The sequence below is a fragment of the Triturus cristatus genome, chromosome 8 (genome assembly GCF_964204655.1).
Source record: "Triturus cristatus chromosome 8, aTriCri1.1, whole genome shotgun sequence".
NCBI lineage: Eukaryota > Metazoa > Chordata > Amphibia > Caudata > Salamandridae > Triturus > Triturus cristatus.
In genome coordinates, this window is record NC_140591.1 from 362,678,092 (window position 1) to 362,697,283 (window position 19,192).

Consider the following 19,192-nt stretch of genomic DNA (forward strand, 5'->3'; position numbering starts at 1 on the left):
GGCAGGCACAATGACAGCTTTACCTTTCGGACAATCCATTACAAGTTCAGGCAGCTAATCTTTTTCTGCTGAAAGGATTTCGTATCCAAAGGTCAAATTTTCCCAAAAGAGACCTTTCATTTTTCTTGAGATGTCCCCTTCTATTTGGAGATTAATTTCGTGTAGACGGTGCGGGACCTCACTCTTGTTTCTGGTGTTTCCACCGTGATGTAATCATTCAATACTGCTGTCACCAGAAATTCCTTCAGGTTCTGGCGAGCTATTGTTACTTCTGCCGTGATGTCTAGCACCGTCAGAGCCATTCCCCGTCAGAAGCTGAGTCCTCAGTAACCTGGGCATGTCTGATTTTTAATCCAGCTACTTTCTTCTTTTTGAATTGAGTCTTTGATTTAGGTTGCTCTTCCTGTTTTGTAATTCAATCTGTATTGCGATGTGTATCGCTTTTTGCCTTTGGTCGATCTTCAATCTTTTGTTCTGACCGTCCTTCCCTCTCCGAGTTTTTTGATGAACCTTGCAAGGAACAAACGGAAATTGTATCAGTATCCTGATACCTGTCAGGCTTCCTAATGTTATCATGATTTCTAAAGTTATACCTCTTTTCAGAGGACTCCTGTTGAGTAGACCCACCTCTTGATCGTGACGTGTTTCTTTTATTGTATTTTTGGAATGATTTTGATTGTTTTCCCATTTAATTTTTGAAGAAATGGGCGCTTGCTTCGAGTTATCCTTGTCAGAATTACTCACCATTTGTGGTTTCCCAGGTTTGGCTAGTGAAGTATAGGTTTCCTCGATAATTTTTGGTAATGCACGCTCCTGATTTGTAGGAGCTGTTTCCCTTAAGCGTTGGCGTATAGCCACCGCTGCTGCTTCCCCCTTGATGTTGCTCAGAATAATTGCTAAGACTTGGTCAAAATTACCCATCAGTGTCATCCCCAAGTCCAGGGCAGGTCCTGTCCTTTACTCATTTTGTATCTCTTTCTATACTTCAGGAATAACTGCTATGGAAGGGGTACTGTGTATTCTAACGTAAACTGCAGCAAAAATTGTTCCCCATGTGGTACAATCCTCGAGTGAGGGAGCCATTCCTATTGGCAAGTAAATTGTTAACATTCTGTGTTTTTCCTGTGGACCCGTATGGGAAAATACTGATTCCAACTGTGCTATTTCTAGAGCAATCCAGAATGGTACTTGATCCCTCTTTGATGGGAATGCAACAATTATTACTTTTAGTGTCTGTGGGCTCATTATTGTGTTGGGTCTGAACTGTACCTGGTGGATCAGGTTGTAATGTGGGTGTTCGGATGATGAACTGTACAATGTGTCTGTATAGCCTGACTACTTCTTTGTAAAGTACACGCACTTCCCCTACTTGGAGTGTGTCTATCTCAGGATGTGGATTGTAAGTCGCAAAGACTGGCCATGTTGCTCCTCCTTTGTTGAGCGGACCGAGTCTTATGACAAAAGGTGTGTGATTTAGAGCACCTTTAAACCAATTTCTATGATGCTGGTAAGTTAACAGGACTTCAATGTCCTCGTATGGGATGTATTCTTCCGGTGGGTCTACTTCAATGTATTCGTGGAATAGATGTGTCTGTGTATATGCAGGTGGGAATTTCACCAAGGAATAGAATACCTCTGATCCGAACACCTCGTGTGCCTCAGTCACGAATCTAACACTTGGGGATGAATACGCGCAACTACGTAGGTACGCTCATTTGTTCATGGACAAGTTTGAGCAAGACTACATTCTAACTAAGGACCCTTGGAAGAAATACAGCAAATTATTTCTGCACTACATTGACGACATATTTGTTTTATGGAATGGACAACAATCCATTCTAATAGAAGCATTGGACAAACTCAACCATATAAATGAACGAATACAATTTACATATGATGTACAACGTGAACGAATAACATTCTTGGATGTACAAATAACCATAGTTGACAACACATTTGATGCTGACATATACAGGAAACCAACAGACCGAAACAACACGCTACACTATGCTAGCTTTCACCAAGAATCACTGAAAAAACATCTACCTTACTCACAAATGTTGCGAGTCAAACGTATCGTATCCAATCCACAAACTGCAACTAAAAGGCTGCAAGAAATGTCAGAACATTTTTTACTAAGAGGTTATCTGCTTAAAATACCAGAAAAAGCACGAAACAGATGCCAACTCAAAAACAGGAGTGATCTATTACAAAAAACAACATCCGATAAAAAGAGCCCTTTAGTGATGTTGTCTAAATTCTCCACAGCAAGCCAGCATATGAAACGTATAATCAAACGGCATTGGCCAATGCTAACCATGGAACCAGACTTCAAGAACCTTGAGTAAACCTTGACCCAGTCCTGAGGCGGAAGCCGGGGCTGGAGGTACTCTGTTGTTTTTAAAAAAAAACTGTACATTTCACTGCACTCTGTCTCCTGTGTGGTGTCACTATTTACTTGTCTTTTAAAATGAAGCACAACTCAGCGCTCGCTCTCACCTTAGCGCTCAGCTGATTTCAAAGGCTGTTCGCGCCTTCTCAGTTCCTTGCCTGCAGCCGCCATCACCAGCGGCGTGCACGCTGACTCCACCCCCTTGGAGGCCATGCCCCCTTTCTCTCCCTACAAATGTGCATGCATAGGACGCGCAGCGGACAAGCGCAGCGGGAGCGCCGTTTGCGCGCCGAAGGCGCGCCTAAGGCAAGCCCGTCTGCGCCCGTCCGCGCCAAGACCGCGCAAGGCGCAGGAACCCCTGCCCAAACACCTCCTAGTATCAGGTATGCACCCAACGACCTTCTCCGACTCCGAGACAGCTCCGGCTGCTCATGCAAGTTTGACATATCAAAAGTAGTCGGCCCTACCAGCTGCATCAAATGCCGCTGGTCACTCACTCTCGACCACGACCAGCCAACCCCCCCCAATCACCAACGCCCCTTCTTCACAGGTGGCCTGATAAATGCCCGGTCGATGTGTAAACATAGTCAAGACATTCACGATCTCATCATTGACTATGACCTCGACTGCCTCATGACCACTGAAACCTGGCTCACTGAAGACAGCAACCCCGACATAGCCGTAGCCCTCCCACAGGGTTACTCCTTCCACAGACAGGACAGACAGAAAGGTAGAGGAGGAGGTGTTGCAATTATACTGAAGAACACCTTTAACTGTCACACCTTCTGCCTCGACCCTCTCATTGACGCAGAGGGATTAGGCTTTTCCATCAAACTCAGCCAATCCCTTTCCCTCTCCGGTGGCCTGATCTACCGCCCACCCGGCAACGCTGCTAAATTTCTCGACTCCCTGAATGACGCTCTAGGACACTTCTTCCTCCGTTACCCACACTTTACCCTGCTAGGAGACTTTAATCTACACCTTGAGACCTTCGCCGACTCTCAAACCAGCAACTTTTTTCAGACACTTGAAATCTTTAACCTACAACAAAGTGTCATGTTGCCTACTCACTCTCTTGGCCACACCTTGGACGGTGTTTGCTCCAATTTCCCTTCCATCACTACCCTGCCCCCCCTACCCCAGATATGGACGGATCATTACCTGATCCCCTTCCACATCCCTAGCTGCCACCCTTCTACCAGCAATAAACGCATCCCTCACCTTGCTCACTCTACAAACTGGAAAACTGTCCAGAAAAATCTCACTCTCAATCCCTTTTCCCTAACCAACGCCCCCTCCCTATCCGGTAACATCAACAGAGATGCAGACCGCCTTCACAATTGGCTCTCACAAGAAATCGCTAAACGATGCCCATCCAATCATCAGGATAGAATTTTGAAGAAAACCAAAATCAAAGCTCCCTGGTGCACTCCTGAATTAGCCTCCGCTCATCTACTCTGCAGGAAAGCGGAACGTAAATGGCGTAGATCCTACGATAATGATGACCGAAACACCTATATTCTCCAGAGGAAAAGCTATCTCTCTACCATCAAATCGGCCAAGAGAACATACTACGTAAATGCCATTAAAGAAGCCAGCCAAAAGCAAAAAACCTTATTTTCAATTGTGAAGACTTTCACCCACCCCAAAGCTCTCCAACCCGAAATACCCCCATCCCAAGAGCTATGTGACAAAATTTCTGATTACTTTGACGATAAAATCACCTCCATTCAAAAAAACTTCCCCCCTCCCCCTTCAACTCACAAATCCCTCGACCCCGACCAACCTTGCCTGACTGTTAACAATCTCAAAAACTTCACTCCGGTGACTCTGGCCCAGACCAGAGAAGCGATCCTCTCCTGCAAATCTGGATCCCCCTCTGACCCCTGCCCCCCTAAGATTCTTCATCTCATCATTGATGAGATCAACCCTATCGTCAATGACATCATCAACCTGTCCCTCAGTTCTCGTTCTGTTCCCCTCTCATGGAAAAAAGGCGTGGTCAAGCCACTGATGAAAAAAGCCAACAAATCCTCAACGGACTTGACCAACCTCCGCCCTATCACCCTCCTCCCCACCCTGGGCAAAATAACTGAACAGCTAGTCCATAAAGAACTTAAAACCTTTCTGGAATCCCACAACATACTCCATTCCCAGCAATCCGGGTTCCGGTCTAAACATTCTACCGAAACTGCCCTAATCGAACTGACCGACACCATTAAAACATTGCAAGACCAAAGGAAGAAGGCCATTCTGATCCTTCTTGACCTTACGGCAGCTTTCGATACCATATCCCACTCCATCTTGATCAATAGACTTAAGGACATCGGCATCACCAACTCAGCCCTATCATGGATTAGATCTTTTCTCAGCGATAGGTCCCAAACTGTCACCTTGGGTTCCTTTCAATCCAATGAGAAAAAGGTGTCCTCCGGAGTCCCCCAAGGGTCCATCTTAAGCCCCCTCCTCTTTAACATCTATCTTATCCCTCTGCTCACCCTGATTGAATCATTCGGCATAACTGTCACTTCATATGCCGATGATACTCAGTTGATCATCCCCCTTGACGACAATTCCAACAAGGCAGAGCTCAATCTGAAACACTGCCTAACCGCAGTATTCCAATGGATGGACACTAATCACCTTCGGTGCAAGTCAAACAGAACTGAGATCCTCCCCATTGGAAAGAATGCCTCTTTCTGTCCTGCCCTGTGGTGGCCTGATAATTCTGTTGCTCCCCCCCAGACCGTCACCTCTGCCCGGAATCTCGGAGTCCTTTTTGACTCTGACCTTTCTTTCGATCACCATGTCACGTCCGTAGCAGGAAAATGCTTCGGCATAATCAAATCCCTGAGAAAATTCTTTGATTTTCTCCCCCTCGATTCTAGAAAGACAGTAACTGTAGCCCTCATACTCTCACGTGTAGACTACTGCAACAGCCTTCTGGCAGGGACCAAGAAGTCTACTCTCTCTAAACTTCAAAGCGTTCTACACACTGCTGCCCGCCTCGTCCTAAAACTTCCACGCAAATCCTCAATCTCCTCAGCCCTGAAGACCTTACATTGGCTCCCTTTGCACAAGAGAATACTCTTTAAGATTCTCATTGTTGCCTTCCGAGCCTTTAACAAAACAGGTCCCTCTTATCTCACCAAGCGTTTTCCACATTACAATCCGAGCCGTTCCCTCCGATCTTCTCATGAAAACTTCATGATCTCCACCAAGTTCAACCTGAAATCCAAAGGCGGAAAAACCCTTAGCACCCTGGCTATTAGAGCCTGGAACAGCATGCCGAGACACCTCAGACTTCAGACACTTGAGAAACCCTTTAGGAAATTTCTCAAAACTTGGATTTTTAATCTCTCCGACGACTGGACCAAAGCATCCATCTAGTCTTCCCCCTTTCTCTCTGTGACCTGTTTTCAAGGATTTTCAGCGCCATGATGCTCCTTCCGGAGCGAACGCCGCGCTCTATAAATACTCCTCCAAGAACCTATTCAAGGAATTACCCACCTTCGCCTACACTAGGAACAAAAACTTGGGGAAAATGCTTAAACACTCCCATAAAATTGACCAAGAAACTAATAAAGGAACAGTGGCATGCCATAACTGTAACAACCGCAACAACATCATAATGGGCGCGATCATAACACACCCAAGAAAAGGCAACAAAATCAAATTAATGGTCACGGCCACATGTGACACCACAAATGTAGTTATCTATTAAAATGCCCTTGCGGCAAGATTTATGTCGGCAAAACTGAAAGGAAAATTAAGATTAGAATTAATGAACATAAATCGAACATTCGCACAAAACACCTCAAGTCAGTCGTGGACAACCACTTTCTTGAAAACAATCACAACATCAGCCAACTCAGATTCTTGGTCCTAGAAGTGGTATTGAAAAGAGAAGGTTGTTACAACAAAAAATATCTCCTTCAGCGAGAAAACTATTGGATTTAGAAGTTGGACAGCATACACCCCTTCGGGATTAATGAACGCATTGAACTTGCCTGTTACTTATAACTGTATTTCAAATGTGTTTTCACATTTATTTATGTTCGATATTTTCTTTTTATACATTCTTGAGATCTCCTTTCACGTACACAATACTGTTTAAAAACACATTTAAAGATGGCCACTACAGACACAAGTCCCATTTCTATCTCGCCACTAAGTAATAATATGGCCACTTAATGAGTCCTACATTCATTTCCACAAATCCCGATGCGATTACACCGGGAACGAACACACAAACATCCGGAACGCCCAATGACACTAACCGAGCATAGCATGGTACGTAAAATAAGGTCGAGTAGGACCTTTGTATGTTATCAACTTGCGCCGTTTGCACTTTTTTATCATGCGCCGATTCAACGAAGATTACACTGTCTAACCATTATTTTTTAAATTACGTGCCGGTCCACTAATACTTGCACAGCGCGCAACGCGAAGCACACCGATAACAATCGGCCAGGCACTTCGCATGAATCCTGCTTACAAATATGAGATGAAATTAGACTTAACATGCCGCATTGGCACTGCGTTACCCCTTCAGGGTAAACAACGCAAACCTAAGCAGCTCAGCTGTTCAACCCACACCGACTCTTCCCGCTTCTTCGTTGTTTCTTTTTCCTTAACGTTATACCCGCAGTTCACCATTGAGCACTTCGGCAGCACATTTTTCTTTCCCAGTCACTGACGATGATCTAAATACAGCATGCAATGTCACCTTCAATAGTCACGTTCAGAACCTGGACATCCATAAAATGGTTTTAATTAAATACTACCACCAGCACGGGTCATAATAGTAACTTGAATACAATGATTAGAAACAGATATCTTAGTGCATATCTTTTCATGATACTCATGTTTATTATAGGACTAATCACTGACGAAGGGTAATTGATACCCGAAATGCATCGGAAGCTATAGTCCATATACGTCTTAACAGCAAAGTCATAAGAATAACTTGAATTGAGATTATATAATGTATGAATTCATTCATTCATCAAATCTTTATTTCGGTCACTAAGGACCATAAAAGATACAGAGATAAAATACAGTAACAATTGACCAAAAAAGAAAACCAAAACAGTGGTAAACTCATATGCCAATTTTAAAACATTTAAAAATGTATTATTCACTAGACATAAAACGATTACGGATAAACCATGCTGCAGTTAAAAATTTGGCTACTGCACATACAATGGGGGCAGACAAGTCAGATTTTAAAACTCTAAATGCGGGACGGTGTTCCCTAAAGCCTAGGTTCCTGAGAAGTGGAACAAGCCAATATTTACGTGGGATGTTATATACAGGGCAGAAAAAGATCATGTGTAAATCATCTTCTCGTTTGAGAGGGCATACTAGGCAATTTGGGGTGGTCGCTATTTTGTGCCAGTGCTCTGTATGAGCCCTCAAGGGAAGTGTTCCATAACGCCACTGCAGATACAATTTTCGAGTTAGTGGTGGGCTAACATCATCAAGGACCAATTCTAGCTGATAAGCATCCTTGATAGCAAGAAAATGACTGGACAAAGAATCTTGGCATAGGGATTCAATTGCAGCCTGTCGCTTATACTCGCGGTATGCCTCCACCAGCGATCTACGAGAGATCCTGGGACAAGCGCTCCGCGGGTCATGCCACAGCTCCGATTTACCCATCCTTTCAAAAGTAATCTTAATGTACTTAAACCAAGATATTTTCAACACGTTTGGTAGGCCCAGGTTTTCTTCTAATTCAGCTCTATAGCTAGATAGCTCCACCAAACTCCATATTCTACGCCAATACGTCAGAGGCTTGAGTCCCAGTTCTTCAGTAATTGGTCTTAAACCGAGGTCCAGTCTCAGCGGGAGCAGCGGGGTGCTTGATGGTAGAGCGGTCAGTTGCCTGATAAAGTTGTTTTCAGTTATCTGCAACTTACAGCATGCAGCATGTCCCCAAATCTCACCCCCGTAAGTGACTGCACCTCTAGCCTGGGTTTTATAGATATGGAGTGGCGGGCCAAGTGGCTTATAGGTGGTCCTAGATAACATCCTATGTATGCCACCTGTAAGTTGGGCGAGTTTCAAGTTTACTCTCATAATGTGGGTGTCCCAAGTCAAGGATTGGTTCAGGGTGACACCTAGGTATTCAAATGTGGAGACCTGGTCTAGTCTTTCATGTCCTATCATAGGGTTTGGGCGGGTTGAAGTGGACGGATTAAAAGTCATGAACTTAGTTTTCGTCGCGTTCACTTCCAATCCACGAAGCTCACAAAAGTTCATGAAACCGTCCAAAATTCTCTGGAGGCCCATCGGGGATTTTGAAAGCAGGAGGGTATCATCCGCAAACATAACTGCGGGTACCCTCCTGCCATTCAGCACCAGGGCATCAATATAGCTCAACCCTGTCAGGAAGTCTATGACACCGTTCACGAAGAGGCAGAACAGGGTCGGTGCCAGCACGCAACCCTGTCTTACCCCAGAGTTCACGGGAAAACCCTCTGTAAGACCGCCTCCCCTGCCACACCTCACTTTGGCGTAATTGCCCCAATGGAGCCTCATCAACATGGATAGGATGTCACCCGGAACATCTAAATCCTTGAGTACTGCCCATAATTTGGCACGGGGCACCAGATCGAACGCTGCTCGGAGATCGACAAAGACTGGGTACAGCGTTCCTCTGCCCAAACTCACAGTTTTCCAATACAAATTGTTGAATCAGAAAATTTGGTCTATTGTAGAGACACCCTCTCTGAACCCAGCTTGGAATGGGCTCAGTATGTCCTTCTCTGCCATCCATGCTTGGAGACGGTTCAATAGTAATCTCCCGAACAGCTTTTGTGGGACGTCTATTAAGCTTATTGGTCTGTAATTGGAAGGGAGCAGAGGGGATCCCTTTTTAAATATTGGGACAATCTCTGCTCCCAACCAAGTCTTTGGGACCTCCATGCCCCCCAAAATAGAATTAAATAGGCACAACAAATATGGTGCCCAGACTACTGGCTCGTGTTTAAAAAGATCACCAGGCAGGCCATCTAGGCCCGGTGCCTTGCCGTGGGCTAGTCTGTCTATCGCCTCGTATACTTCCTTCAAAGTAAAGGGGCGCCCTTTAGTTTCATCAATATTTTTGGAATTTATTAGCTCAGGTGGACCAGATGTGCTGTATAAGGATTTAAAATGATTTCGCCATGCAGAGGCCGAAATGTTAGGCTCAATTGCATCAGATTGCATTTCGTCCCCTGTGTTTACAAGGCGCCAGAATAAGCGGGAGTCTGCACATGCTAGTGTAGTTTTAAGTTTCTCCCACTTGTTATACTCCCATTCCTTTTGTGCGTGGCCAATCATGCGTTTATATAATGAGCGCCTGGTCCTAATGACCTCAATCCCTAGACCCTCTTTGATTGCCACCAGGAGCTTCGATTTAGCCTTCCGGCATGCACAGTTATACCAGGTAGGACTAGACGAACGTTTTGAAGGTCCTTGCAGTGTAGTGAAGAGTATATCAGAAAGGGCCAAAGTTAGGTCTGTATGTAGTGTTCCCCACTCCATCCTATTATCAGGGCAGACGTCTCGGTCGGTTAATGCCAGTGCTTTTTCCAATATAGGAATTGCCCGAGCGTAGAGGCTGGGAAGAGTTTCCGGATTTAAAAGTAATCTTTCCCATCTCACTCTACGTCTATTGTTTGCTAATGTTAAACCTTTACGAGGGGTCGAGGTCTGGGCCCTCGTGGCCTCACTATCGGAAAGAATATATTCTGCTTCCAGAGCATGATGGTCACTATCCACACCTGGCAAGACCCTAAAGTCTTTGATGGAAAACCAAGCTGCTAGTGGGACAAGAATATAGTCCAATTTCGATTCCCTCCCACCCCGGCTAAATGTGTATTTTGGCGGGATGTCTGATTTTTTCCGGCCATTACAGGCCCGCAAACCAAATTTTAGGGTTAGTGATGTAATTTGGACCGCTAGTGGTGTCCATGCTCTGGGGCCGGGTGCCTCTAAGGGAGGAATAGACCAAAGCGCATCCTCCTCGTCGGCCAGTCCATCTAATGGGCCATAGAGGGGCTCGTAATGACAATTGAAGTCACCCCCTATTAGGTAAGGAATATCAGCGGGAATTTCACTTAAAACGGAGGCAAGATCATCTATAGTTCGTGATTCAAGCCCATTAGTTACTGGGCGGGAATAGACGTTGACCAACATGAGCCTATTAGAGTTTGGCCATTCCAAAAGTACCACAAGAATATCATCCGTAGAAAGTGGATGTAAAGCAGCACTACATCCCAAATCTACTGCTAACCATGTTGCAAGTCCGCCCGAAGGACGTCCTTTCCCTCCCCATTTCGCCTGCATAGAAAATTACGTGTATCCCAAATACATCACCTCGTCACAGGCCCAGGTTTCCTGGAACATACAGATGTCTTTGGATCTGACAAATGTGTTCCATTCTGGAGAAAGCAACTTGCTTGCGAGGCCCGCCACATTCCATGACAACACTTTTAAAACAGTGGAGTTAGTGCTGCCAATAGATTTTACTGCGTCTGGGATACAGCACCGCTCATGCGGTGGAGATGTACTCATAGTAGGGGTAGGGGATACAGAGGACACCGCCTCACATGAGGGGGTAGCAGAGTTTGCAGGGTAGTTGGCTATCAGATTCTTGATCTCAACCTTCATGGTATTAGACTCCTTTGTGAGGGTGGATAAAACGCCCTCCTCTTTGCTGCTTATCCAAAGCAGTCAGTCCTCCCAGGCTAGGCTTCCAAATCTATTCTGCGTAGAGAAGTAATCAAGATGTGGTAGATCACTCATATAATGGGTACCCCTATGCTCTTGCCTCCACCTTCTGCCACGGCCACGCACAAGTTCCCAATCTCTCTCTCCCTGCTCTTGTAATACAGATGGATAAAAGAAAGATAATGGTAGGGCTTGGATTGTAGTACCCTTATCGCGATAGGGCCAGTTAGTTATGTGGGAGACTGTCCTGGGGTCCCTAAAATTGACCAAGACACAATCTCCCTGTATTGATTTCTTTGTACTACCCAGCCATGAAGCTCTTCTTACCATCAGGACCTGGCTGCATATACCATCGGGAAGAGGTCTATTACTTGTGAGCCAATTGATGACTTTATTTTTAAGCGATTCAACTGACTCTTGCGTTGGCTCTTTTAGGGCAGGGACACCTGCCAAAATTACTATAAAAGGGCTGGCCTCAGGCGGCAGATCTATAGTCGTTTGATTCCCAATAGGGCTGTTAAGAGAGCCCTTAGAGCCAGGTACAGACGGGTTCCCTTCTGTGCATCTATTTAGTGTCTGATCTATGGTTGGTAGTGTCAGTTGGGGAGAGGAAACGTGGGATATTAGCGGGATAATAGGAGGATTCGGATTCGTAGCTAGAGGGGCTGTTTGGTTCATCGCACCACTCGGGCCGGTGTCTGGAGCTAAGGCATCTTTTGCACAAGAAAGTGAAATACATGCCAATTCCTTTACAATACAATTTAGGGTAGTTTCTATTTTCCCCAGGCGTGCTTCCAATGGTTTAAGCAACAGCCTCATCATGTTGCGAATATCCAATAGTGTGATATCCTCCTCCCCAGAAATTGATCCAATATTATCAAATTTATGATCTGGCGCATTAAGTGGCGTGAGCCCCTTAGATTGTAATGGGGTTCGACGTTTGTTTACTGTCTCAGGTTTCAGCCTCTGTGGTGTGGGAAGTAGTTTGGTGTTTTTACATTTTTTCCCTCGAGACATCTGAGGCTTCTTACTATTTTTGGGGATAGCTCCTTCTCTCACTGCTACCCTATTAATGTCTGTCGGTTTGGCCCCTAAGCTATTTTCCTCCCTACCATGTACAATGGTACTAGTGCTCGGGCTAAAATTGGGATGAGGCGGCTTTGGTAAGGGGAGGGGTAATATGCTAAAATCTATCTGGGATGGTATGGAACAATCAATGTTTGAAGTGCCTACTATAGTGGGGCAAGATGGACTAGTTATTTCAAGCATTTCAGTTGAGCCCTCTCCCCCCGCCATTAATTGACTCCCATCAAGTCTCTGGGTCGGAGTCCTAGCGGAGGCTAGGGGGCCCAACGATGATCTTCTTATCCAATCAATCTCTTGAGAGATACGTCTTTCGAGCGTGGTAATGTCCTCAATTAGTAGAGAACCAGCTTTGGCGAAGTAACTTTCCAATGTGCATTGGGGTTTTCCAGCAGCCATCAGAGTCTTACTACGTGTCTCCCTCAAAGCCATTCTCTCAAGGCTGGCTGGAGCAGGTATCGGGAGACACGAGGGGGCGGAATAGCAGGGGGCGCTAACCGAGACCGATACCGACCGTTCTCGAACGGCCTCAAACGGCCCGCTCTTTGCCCGGTCTTCGCCCCGGTTCTCGTCCCGCACGCGTCCCGCTAGCGCGTGAGGGGAGGGGAGTATTAATAGGTAATGAGGGAAGGTGAAGGCGGGGCCTGGAAGAGGCAGCAGGTGTGCTGTATAGATTCTGCAGGGAGCACCCTGGTCCTCGCAGTCCCGGCAGCCACAAACCCCCACAGCTTCCCTTCCGGGCACAGCACAGGCGTCCACACAGGTCCAGCAAGGCAAATGGAGCGCGATCCCAGCTCCAGTTTAAGGTGAGTCAGTATCCACTAGCGGCTCCCGCGAAGCGGGGGCCGCGAGGTTTTTAAATGATTTGCGGAGGCGGGGCCTGGAAGAGGCAGCAGGTGTGCTGTATAGATTCTGCAGGGAGCACCCTGGTCCTCGCAGTCCCGGCAGCCACAAACCCCCACAGCTTCCCTTCCGGGCACAGCACAGGCGTCCACACAGGTCCAGCAAGGCAAATGGAGCGCGATCCCAGCTCCAGTTCAAGGTGAGTCAGTATCCACGAGCGGCGCCCGCGAAGCGGGGGCCGCGAGGTTTTTAAATGATTTGCGGAGGCGGGGCCGGGAAGAGGCAGCAGGTGTGCTGTATAGATTCTGCAGGGAGCACCCTGGTCCTCGCAGTCCCGGCAGCCACAAACCCCCACAGCTTCCCTTCCGGGCACAGCACAGGCGTCCACAGAGGTCCAGCAAGGCAAATGGAGCGCGATCCCAGCTCCAGTTCAAGGTGAGTCAGTATCCACGAGCGGCACCCGCAAAGCTGGGGCCACAAGGTTTTTAAATGATTTGCGGAGGCGGGGCCGGGAAGAGGCAGCAGGTGTGCTGTATAGATTCTGCAGGGAGCACCCTGGTCCTCGCAGTCCCGGCAGCCACAAACCCCCACAGCTTCCCTTCCGGGCACAGCACAGGCGTCCACACAGGTCCAGCAAGGCAAATGGAGCGCGATCCCAGCTCCAGTTCAAGGTGAGTCAGTATCCACGAGCGGCACCATGTATGAATAAAATACATGTATTGAAACTCATCACACAAGAAGCTGTTTACATTTTATTAACCTGAAGAGCCAATAACAGGACAAACGCTGTGCCCAGGGGGACATATTCCAAGCAAGGAAGTGCAGTAACTAAGTTGTTCAATCAAGAATGTAACATGGCCACCTGTTGCAGGTACTTCATGTTCCAACAATTTCAGAGTTACTGCCTGTCTGAAGTTTTCTGCAATGTTAAGAGCATTTGCTAATTCTTTTTCAGAGCTTCCACTGCTACTTGTAGATTCAGTCATTTTGAAAGGAAAAGGAAGTAAAGGTTTTAAGAGGCAGGGTTTTGCACAATATGGGATCTTCTAATCCTTACAAGCTTGTCTAAACCTACAGCCAATACACAGGGTGTACCTGCTCAGCTGAGGCGGTGAGTCCTTCCCACTGTAAACATCTCTGAAAAGTGTGAGTAGGGCAGTTTGAGAAAGCACGAGACAGCACGACTGAACTACTTGGATTTTACTGTGAATATAAGAACCAAACTAACGTTGGCGGCATCATGTCGTGTAGTTTCTAGGACCCCCCAGGACCTGTGCCTAAACTGAGAGCTTGGTGTGCAGACAGACCCTGGATAAATCCCACAGGATGAGTCAGCCCCGCAGATGAGTCAGCCATTAGACCAGCTAGCTCTACGGTGCCACTACCACCTCCCTGTATTCTACAGCGGTGTGTGTAGTTTCTGGCAACCACTGAACATGACAACTCTGATGCAGGTATCGTGCAAAACAATACTGTATCGTTCGCTCAGTCAATCGTGCTTACTTTTCTCAGAATACAGATAGAATGGCGATTGAAACGGTTTCAATAATTATTTATTGGTCAAGCGTCAGTCTAGCGTGAAACATATTCCCTTTGACAATCAAGAGACAGGAGCAGAAAAATGCGATCGCTAGCACCAATATTGTAAATAGTAAATACATTTCTATCATAGTGGTAATAAGATGAATAAAGGCAGATTATTTAAAAACATTAGCATTGGCGTACTCCTACGATGCGTAGCCTACCTAAATGTACCTAGCCTAGATATGTATGTGAAGCATGTATATGTAAATGTCAGGATAGATCCTAATGGAGTCAAGAATCTCCCGGGGAAGTCCTAACCCCTCACCTGATGGTTTAGAATGAAGGACCCCGTCTCTGCGTTGAGGATGGCACCCCGCAAGGGATGTCAGGTCTCTTCCTGTCGAAGGATCAGCCTGCAGAGTCTCAGTCCAGCCTAGAAGGAATTCTTCTCTGCTTTGTAAGAGGGAGTGAGGATCTTTTATACTAAAGTGGTCACTCCAGGTTTCCTTCTAGAATCGATATGTTTTAGAAACATTCACTAATCCTTTGCTAATCCTTTTATAAATAAAAACACTCATGCACTGCTGGCTGTTGGCCATGGATGAAAAAGTGGTGACCTTTATACAGAATAAATCTTGAGGACATGTTTATGTACGTCAGGTACAGGGATTAAGATTGGGTACCGAGAGCCTGGTGTTGAAGAGACAGAAGTAAGCTCCTAGGTAAAAGCTCACCTGTGTAGAACTGTTATGTCATGTGGATGGGACAAAATGTTTGTAATTGGTATATACATGGTGGGACCATCCTAAAGCACATGACAAGAGTGGGCCTAACCTATAGACTCTCCTTCCAGTAATCGGCAGATTAGATCACCAATGTATATGTTTATGACCATGCAGGGCAGTACTGCTTCTAATGGGGAATGCTTTGAATCACAAGAGCAAACGGGTACTTAAGTTAGATTCTGGCACTGGCAAGATACTGCAAGTAGAAAGGTGCCATGGATAACTTCAAGCGCTGTATCATGTGAGCTCATCCAGTTCTGAAAAGTTCTGGCGGGTAGCTAAACTTTTTTGAGAATTGTGAAAAATGTTGAACATTTTAAAGCAGTGACCAAGAGTCATGAAATGATCCCTTTAGAACAAAGTGGTGTTTTATTAAGAGATAGATTTTTTTCTTCCCTATCATACCAACACATAAATGAAAAAAACTCAGACACAACACACAGTTTGGTACATTCAGCATCATATATCAAATCCTATATCTAGCAACACAATTTTTTACTTTTTGTTTTTTACAATAAGCTGCCCATAACATATTCAAAATATACAATAAATTAAAAAAACATGACTCAGTGGAATTGGGATACATGGTGAAAATGAAATGATGATCACAGTATACACATATCCATAACATAAAAAAGTTGAAAACATAAAGGGCCTGATTACGATGTCGGTCAGAATGACTGTCCAACCGTCAAGGCAGCAGTGAGATTCCAACCGACTCAATCTCAAGCTCTCCAACCGCCGTATTATGATGTATACCAGGCAAATTTCAGACTACGTCAGTCAGAAAGGCTGTTCTATAGGGATTCCGACTCTGCAAATGCATCAGTTGTACCGCTGAGCCGATTGTGCTGCATCGGACGCGGTTGCGGTTCCATGGAGGCCTGTCTGCCACATGGCAAGATTAAATCACTGAAACTGACGATAACTAAAACAACGCCATCCATAGTATGCCCTCACAAAACTACACAGCTAACGTCAATTCTAGGAATACACAACTGCCAATCCAGCTATTTTTTTTTTTAACAGATCGTGATCCTTTGCAATCACATTCCTGCAGAGTCTGAAGGAGCACATTGCTGTTTCTATTCACATACACTGCAGCCATCCCTTCACAACTTAATGCACCGCAATTGCATCACTCACTGCACAATTCACCTTTTTTTGGTTATTTCTTGTTCTGCACACCTCTTCAATCTCACACTCACTCTCACAATGACCAAATAGAGGCAGCCACGTTTCTCAGATGAGGTACTGACAGTGCTTGTGGAAATCCTCAGAGTAGAGCCACAGTTATTTGGTACTCAAGTCCAACAAACTTCCATCACCCAGAAAAACCTGATGTGGGACAGAATAGTCAACATGGTGAATGCAATAGCCACCACCCTGCGTACTATGAAGGATATCAGGAAGAGGTGGTACAATGTCAGGAGGCAGGTCAAGGTCATAGTCAACAGAAACCACTGGGTCGCACAGCGGACTGGGAGTGGCTCTCCCATGCCACCCATACCCTTAACTGACTGGAGAAGAAGGTGCATGCCATCATGCCACCGGACAGCTTTTTTGGAATACCAGAAGGAGTGGAGTTTGGTAGGTGACCACCAAACTCAGCCACAAGTCAGCCATGACACCTTCCACACATAACTGCAATGTTCCATACTTTGTAATTATGACTTTTTGCAAATGAAGCAGTAGGCAAAGTATTGTAGACGTATAACTAATGCGGAAAACCAGTACACCTGCACTGAACATCCAAAATTACCCAAACAATCACATTTATGAATGTCTACATGTAGGCTGTCAATGCATACCCATGTAAACCCATCATGGCACCAACATCTGTCATCATTTCAACAAAATGTCTCGTAGCTAGAATAGTTACCAGGTATGTAATGCAAACCACTTCAACAACTAATTAGATCTCCCAAAAGGAAAGGACTGCACCTACCATCAGCCACTCACACGCCAACTAAGACCAACAGACTCCTGTGTAAGCCATCTCTCCTTGCAACTTCCCGTCACTGGTATTAGGCAATAGGCCCGGGTGTGCTGGCTGGGCTGGGTGGGAGAAGTACTCACTGCACTGATCACAAATCCCAGAAGACCTTCCACTCCAACCCACATCCATCTCTGTCAGCTATCTAGCAACTGCACTCACCCTCACTGACAGGAAGCAATAGGCCCAGGTGGGCTGGTTGTGCTGGGTGGGAGGAGGACTCACTGCACTGACCCCACATCCCATCAGGCCTTGTACTCCAAACTACAGTTACCTTCGTCAGCCATCTTGCTACCACACTCTCCCTCACTGGTAGGAAGCAATAGGCCCAGGTGGGCTGGGTGGGAGGGGGAACCTCTGCATTGATCACAACTACAATCAGGCCTTGTACTCTAAACTACAGGCACCTGGGTCAGCCATCCTTCTACTACACTCCCCCTCACTGGCAGGAAGCAATAGGCCCAGATGGGCTGGGTGTGTTGGGTAGGAGAAGTACTCACTGCACTGACCAAAAACCCCAGCGGGCCTTCCACTCCAAACCAGATCCATCTCTGTCAGCCATTTTGCAACTGTACTCACCTTCACTGGCAGTAAGTCATTGGTCAAGTGGGAGGGAGGGAGAGTAGTGTTAGAAAAGACCACAAGTCTCAGCAGGCCTTCTACTCCAAACCGCATCCACCTCTGTCAGCCATCTTGCTACTACGCTCCCTCTCACTGGCAGGAAGCAATAGGCACAGGTGGGCTGGGTGTGCTGGGTGGGATGATGACTCTCTGCACTGACCACAACTACCATCAGGCCTTGTACTCCAAACTACAGGCACCTGGGTCAGTCATCTTTCTACTACACTCCCCCTCACCGGCAGGAAGCAATAGGCCCAGGTGGGCTAGCTGGGCTGGTTAGGAGAAGTACTCACTGCACTGAGCACAAATCCCAGCAGGCCTTCCACTCCAAACTGCATCTATCTCTGTCAGCCATCTTGCTACTGCACTCACCCTCACTGGTAGTAAGCAATAGGCTCAGGTGTGACGGCTGGGCTGGGTGGGAGAAATACTCACTGCACTGATCACAAATCCCAGCAGACCTTCCACTCCAAACCACATCCATCTCTGTCAACTATCTTGCAACTGTACTCACCCTCACTGGCTGGAAGTCATTGGTCAATTGAGAGGAGGGGGAGAAGTGTCAGAAAAGACCACAAATCTCAGCAGGTCTTCCACTCCAAACCACATCCTCCTCTGTCAGTCATCTTGTCACTGTACTCACGCACACTGGCAGGAAGCAATAGGCCCTGGTGGGCTGGTTGTGCTGGGTGGGAGGAGGACTCACTGCACTGACCACACATCCCATCAGGCCTTGTACTCCAAACTACAGTTACCTGGGTCAGTCATCTTGTTACTACACTCCCCCTCACTGGCAGGAAGCAATAGGCTCAGGTGGGCTGGGTGGGAGGAGGACCCTCTGCATTGATCACAACTACAATCAGGCCTTGTACTCCAAACTACAGACACCTGGATCAGCCATATTGCTACTACACTCCTCCTCACTGGCAGGAAGCAATAGGCACAGATGGGCTGGGTGTGTTGGGTAGGAGGAGTATTCACTGCACTGACCACAAACCCCAGCGGGCCTTCCACTCCAAACCAGATCCATCTCTCTTAGCCGTCTTGCAACTGCACTCACCTTCACTGGCAGTAAGTCATTGGTCAAGTGGGAGGGAGGGAGAGGAGTGTTAGAAAAGACCACAAATCTCAGCAAGCCTTCCACTCCAAACCGCATCCACCTCTGTCAGCCATCTTGCTACTACACTCCCTCTCAATGGCAGGAAGCAATAGGCACAGGTGGGCTGG